Source organism: Paramormyrops kingsleyae, chromosome 3 (assembly GCF_048594095.1).
Source record: "Paramormyrops kingsleyae isolate MSU_618 chromosome 3, PKINGS_0.4, whole genome shotgun sequence".
NCBI classification, from domain to species: domain Eukaryota; kingdom Metazoa; phylum Chordata; class Actinopteri; order Osteoglossiformes; family Mormyridae; genus Paramormyrops; species Paramormyrops kingsleyae.
The window spans coordinates 4,021,333-4,027,958 of NC_132799.1; the positions used below are offsets into that span (position 1 = coordinate 4,021,333).

General features: G+C 39.7%; 1 non-coding gene across 1 annotated transcript; it reads left to right on the forward strand.

Moving 5' to 3' along the window:
* Nucleotides 1-4,663: 4,663 nt before the first annotated feature.
* LOC111852356 (U1 spliceosomal RNA) lies at nucleotides 4,664-4,825 on the forward strand. Its single transcript, XR_002840214.2, has one exon. It is a non-coding gene; the product is annotated as a U1 spliceosomal RNA (small nuclear RNA).
* The last annotated feature ends 1,801 nt before the right edge of the window (nucleotides 4,826-6,626 follow it).

The window sequence follows — 6,626 nt, forward strand, 5'->3', positions numbered from 1 at the left end:
TTGGAAATGAGCTGGCTCTTCGGCGTTCAGGTCTGGAAACAGGTGTTGAAACTGAGAAATTTTATTATTTTATAAGAAATATATTCTCTATTTGATTTTGATGCCAACAACATCTTTGAAAAACGTTGGGACAGGGGCATATTTCCCACGGTGTTACATCACCTTTTAACAGCACGGTGTAAACGCTTGTGAACTGAGGACACCGATTTTCTGCTGTTTGCTTACGATGTTTTCAATGAAGCCTAACAGCCGCAGAAAGTAAAAAACAGAGATGCATCCAAAACTGATTATTACATAACTAGGCAAGATTAATTTAATACGTGTGATGTCTGATGGACCGTTTAAAGGAAGTTTGTGTGCCGCACATGTGCCACCCTGTCAAGAAGGTTGCGTTAGAGATAGGAACTGTAGTAATACATTATGCCACTAGGGGGACGTACAAAACCATAGCTAAATCGGCACGACGTTGACATTGAAAAACAACCTACGTACATCACTCTTCCTGAGTTATCAAAATTAATGAGAACTGGTAGTTGATTTGTATTATTTTACAAAAGTAAAAAATTGATATTACGATAGAGGAACCAAGTAACTTTATGTTTTAAATCTTTTTTGGCAACTTTGAAACTGTGTTTATCTAATCTTAAGAGAATAATGTCTGGTAATTAATTTACATATCAATCATATTAAACTGTTTTGAGCCATGCAGTGTGTTTTGGGGTTTTCAAAGTGTTCAGGAGCGCAGTTCCTTGGAAGAACCCTCTGCTTTCTTCATCTGAGTAATGAAGTTCCTCAGGATCAGTTCCTGTCTTGCCCTTGTCTGTCCTGTCAGTTCCCTGCTTTCCCCTGATGACCTGCACATGTTGCTAATCTTATCAAGTGTCCCTACTCTAGCTCATTTCTTGGTATTCTCCCAATGTCAACGTCCTGTGTTACAGTTCCCTGTTTGGCCAGTGGGTGTCACTGGTCATCCCATTTGGCTCCTTGTGTTCCTTTAGGTGTATCCCCAGTCACAGACCCCACAGTTCTCCCTGTTCCTGGGCCACCGTGTATCTGAGTGGGCTGAGGTTGTAGCTGATAACCATTTAACCCAGAATATCTGGAGCTGAACAACATTGGACTTCTGTTTATTTTTGCCCCTGGTTTTTATTACCCTTATGTGTAAATCATGTTCTTTGTGTTTGTGCACTCTGGTTAAGTCCTTGCCCTTAATGTCTTTGTTCTTGCTTAACCTCATCAGTGCTTTAGCTGAATATTTACCACTGTGCCTAGTTTGTATCTGCATCCTGTGTTCTTTGTATCTCCTGGTCTTATTCCCTAGTTTTTTGGATAACTATTAATGGTCCACACCTGTCCCTTGTCTCGGACTCATTATTTTTGTGTGTGTGTGTGTGCATTAGGTTTATATGTCATTGTGGGGGACATTGTGGGGGACAATCTGGTAAAAAAAAACCTTTTATTTGCACATTGTGGGGACCATTTTTCAGGTCCCCACAAAGATCTGTGAATGCAGTCAAAAAAGTAAAAATGCCAAAAGTCTCGTACTGCGTAGTTTGGTTACTTATGGTTAATGTTAGGGTTAGGATCATCATGCCCACGGAAATGAATGGAGAGTCCCCACAAAGATATAATTATAAACCTGGCATATGCCTGTATATATATATATATATATATATATATATATATACATACATACACATACACAATTTTATCTGTAATAAAGTTAAAAATCAATTTACAAGAAATACACAGACATGTACAAATGATATACCACTATGACAAAAACTTAAAGTTACAAGAGAAGTGACAGCAGTGATTGGAAATGCGAGTTTGATTTCAAAGGTTTTTCCAAATCAGCGAGTAAATGACCTTAATCACCATCGCTGAATGTGCAGAAACCCGCAGGCGAGCCCCTGTCACACCGAGACGCTTCACCCTGCAGGCCCCAGACAGCACTGGCTGATCAGTCTCATCTCTCTGTGATTTGCTTATCTGGATTAAAATGAAATTCCTACTTAAAATGATTTACTTCCACCGCACCCAGTCAAACAATACAGCATGACTGGGGAGGGGATGGGGGGGGGGGCGGGCAAATATGGTTATGTTGCTGCATCTTGCCATGCTGGCATGCAAATCTAGTGCGACTATCTCCCTGAACCAGACTAAACTTGGTCACAGGGGGGTGGCTGCTCGTTGCCCATTTGCTATTCCATTTTCAGCTATTGAAAATGTTTGATGATGGGTCCAGTTGAATGCCCAGTTCTGGATCTGTGTAGTCACTTTCTATTTTCTTGTATTTGTTTTAAGTCTTTGTTCGTTCTACAATTACTTGCCCCTTTTGTTTAAACCCATTGTGGTCCCTTTTCTTTTTGAGTGTTTTGAGTTAAGTTTGAAACGAAGTTCCCCATGTCTGAAAGCTGCATTGTGTATCATCAGCCATGCCTGTATGTGACAAAGTATGCCGTAAAGTACCACAAAGCATTACAGATCTGTCATGGGTTTAACAAACTGAGTAACATGCTGCCCATCAGCAACCAGCATATTCAGAGAATTTGCAACACATTAACAGCAAACAATCCACTGAAACCTTTCAATGAATGGACGTCATTGTTATCACAGGATGGTGGTCATATTATGAAAGCACTATAAAGTGAACATGGCTGTGTCATCTGGGCACTTTTCTCAGATGTCTTTCAGTTTGCAGTGTAGCTTAAACACCAGGAAATCTGTGAGTGCCCTGATGTACCTGTGAGTGCCCTGATGTCAGTATCGAATGGCACCGTAGGGTTGCAGGTGGATGGCAACCGGTTTGACAGGCTGTTTGAAAATTAAAGGGCTTCAAAAGAAGCCACACGGGCTGGGTGTTGATGTCACTTAACAGCGGATACAGAGCATCCATAATTATGTGACTTTTGGCTACAGGTATGTCCTGCTTTGGCTGTATTACAAAACACTTCTGCTATTCATTGTCAACATGCATGATCTGTCGAGAAGCCACCATGTCTCTTGTGCAAGTGTGACGCCCCCAATAGATCTACAACATTGTGGCTTCGGGATGCTTCAGTTGCTATTGCACATGAAAATCTTAACAAATATGGGCACCACAGAATAAACTTTTAACAGGGGTTATATTAAACATAAATGAGAGTCATTTAGTGGCATTTATTTATTTTGCATTATTTGTAAGAGCCCAGTGGTGAAATCAGTCTGTTAACTACAGGATTCGAACTAGAATTGGCACAGAATTGGCCCTATACTGACAAGTTGGATTTTCTGCTTGGAAACTTGTGCAGAAATTCAGTGCCTCGATTTACCTGACTTGATGTCATACCTATAATTTACAATCGTGGCGTCTTCCATTGTGACTAGTAACCAGTGTTGGGAAGATTACTTTGGAAATGTAATTTGTTACAATTACAAGTTACTCTATTTAAAATGTAATAGTAGTGTAACTATTTCAATTACTATATGAAAGTAATGTAACTAATTACATTTGATTACTTTTTGATTACTTTTCTAAATTATGAATGAATATTCTCAACTGTTAACCATTTTGAAATTTTGTAACCTGGCAGTGTTTACCTTACAGCAGTACTAAACACTGACTACTGTCAAACTCCTTTCAATACATGAATTAACATGATTATAATTGATCAATTTAATAAATATACCAAACATACCATATACAGTAGGCCTAATAATGATTTTAAACAATGGGTAAGAATAGATCCTCGCTTCATACTCAGTGAAAACCCAGATTCCCTTAGTGTAACAAGTCATAACATTAATGTTACATAAAATATACCTAAAATGACAAAAAAAAAAATTGTTAAAACTCAGCCTTCAGTTATTAAATTCTAATGTGTGTTCATAATATAAACTTTTTGGGAGTCAAAACAAGATAAACTACGAGTGATTTGACCACTCCGTGACGCTTCAGGATTACATTATGATGCAAACATTTTATATACTTGCGAAAATAAATGGTTCCATTTTACTTCTGATCTCTATATACTCTATATACTTCTGTATATGACTCTTTTTATTACCTGTGTCTTGTCTTGTCACTGTCATTCTGTTGCACTGTAGAGTTCTGTCACTATAACAAATTCCTCGTATGTGTTAACATACCAGGCAATAAAGCTTATTCTGATTCTGATTCTGAACAGTTCTTGCATCAGACAGGATATGAGATTTCAGCTGATTGTGTAATCACTTACTGTTTAAATCAATTTTTCAATCGCAAATCACGGAGTAGCCTAAAACAGTGTCTTCGCAGCACTGTAAGATAAAATGGGTTAGCATCGCCCAGGAGTTAGCTAGTTGGTGAATTTTCAAAACTCAATACGACAATAGCATGTCGGGAGTTCTAATATCAGACCTAACATAAATTACCAATAACCTTAGCATATTGAAGGAGGACGGCACATTTTCTGTCAACGGGATCAGAAGTGCCAGTGTGGCTTATAAAGCGCGGTACTCACTTCGCGATTCATTGTGGTGTTTACGCATGCTGTCAGTGTTTACATTTTGTTTTGTTGTCATACACGCCGTATCTTATGATTGAGTTGGTGTTGTCGCCGTACAGTCTGCATACCTGTCATAGCAAAGATTATCAGATCCGTATCGCACAGTGTGATCAGTAATGATTTTACCTACTGGCATACTTACCTGGCAGGGGACACACCATGATCACGAAGGTGGTTCACCCAGGGTGAGGCCCAGCCATTGCACTGCGGCTGTGCTGACTCCTGCAAATTCCCCAAATGTGGGAATCTCGACTGCATAATTTCTGGTAGTGGGGACTGCGTTCGCGCTCTCCCTTGATGTTTTTACCAGCAGCGGGTGGCTCAGTGGGCTAAACTTGCGTGCTTGTAATCAGAGGGTCGCCGGTTCGAACCCAGCTTCGGTGGGTACTTGAGCTAGGCAGCCCGATGTGCGCAGCATGCTCTCCGTAAAAGCAAGCTGGGGAGACGTAAAGGTGTTTTCCACATGAGGGGAAAAAAAAATTAATAAAATTTTGGGCAGTGGTGGCTTGATGGTTAGGGTAGCGCACTTGTAATTGAAAGATTGCAGGTTCGAATCCCCCACCAGCAAGTCACCACTGAGGTACCCTGAGCAAGATACCGTCCCCAAGCACTGCTGAATTAGCTGCCCCCTGCTATGTCACGAAAGTCACATATGGGTCAAATGCAGAGGTCACATTTCGTTGTTGCGCACTGTGTGCTGTGGTGTGTTGACAATGACCACTGATCACTAAATTCTAATTCTAATTTTAATTCTTATAAGATTGCTGAAATCACAGTGTGTACCGGGCATTACATTTTAGATAGGCATGTCTTCCCTGCCTTGTTTAATATGACTGTGTGCAGTTACAGTAAGCTGCACTTACCTCTAGATGTTTCCTTAGGTTGGACATGGACTGTTTAGATGTCGAAAACATCTTTATAGCCGGTAAACACGCACTGCATTGCACAGTTAAATTTGTGCCTTTTCCCGTAATATATCGGAAATGTTTTTTTTTATATATATTTCCAGCAATGGAATGCATTCCTTTCCTTGTCTGCCATTGCCTGCAACAGAAACTCAGACCGCTCAGGCAAGTTAATTAGCAGAATTGGCTGCAAATGTAGACGCGACAGGATAACCAATCAGAAGCATCGAATAGTTTCAAACTTTAGGCTGTGGAGGGAAATAGCAAAGGAGGATGTTTTGCATAAGAAAAACACGAAAAGCAATGAAAATACTGGTATTAAAGATATTATCAAGGTTTTGCATACAATCTTATGATGTAACTAAAATTGTAATAATGAATATTTTCATAAGTAACTGTAATTTAATTACACTTTTCTTTCTCTAGTAACTGTAACGGATTACAATTACATTTTTTTGTAATTAAATTACGTAATGCTGTTACATACATGTAACTCGTTACTCCGCAACACTGCTAGTAACATAGTATTACAGACGCAATTTAATTACTTTTAACAAGTCATTATTATGTGTGATGCACTGTATGGACAAAAGTATTAGGACACACTTCCTAATCACTGAATTCAGGTGTTTCATTCAGACCCATTGTCACCTGTGTATAAAATCAACCACCTAGCCTTGCAGTCAGGTTTACAAACATTTGTGAAAGAATGTGTTTTTCTGAAGAGCTCAGTGAATTCAAGTGTGGCGCTGTCATAGGATGCGACCTTTGCAATAAGTCAGTTCATGAAATTTCTTCAATGCTAGATATTGGTCAGCTGTAAGTAGTATTATTACAAAGTCAAAGTGTTTCGGAACAACAGAAACTCAGTTACAAAATGTCAGACCACGTAAAGTAACAGAGCAGCTGAGGTGCATAGTGTGTAAAAGTTGCAAACACTTTGTTGTCTCAATAACTGCACGGTTCCAAACTTCTTCTGGAATTAACTGCAGCACAAAAACTGCGCCAGGAGCTGCATGGAATGGGCTTCCATGGCTGAGAAGCTGCATGAAAGCCTCACATCACCAAGTGCAGTGCCCAGCATTGAATGGAGTGGTGTAAAGCAAATTTCGTAGGAACAGTTTGGAGATGGCTTTTCTCTATTCCAGCATGACTGTGCCCCAGTTCACAGAGCAAGGTCCATAAAGACATG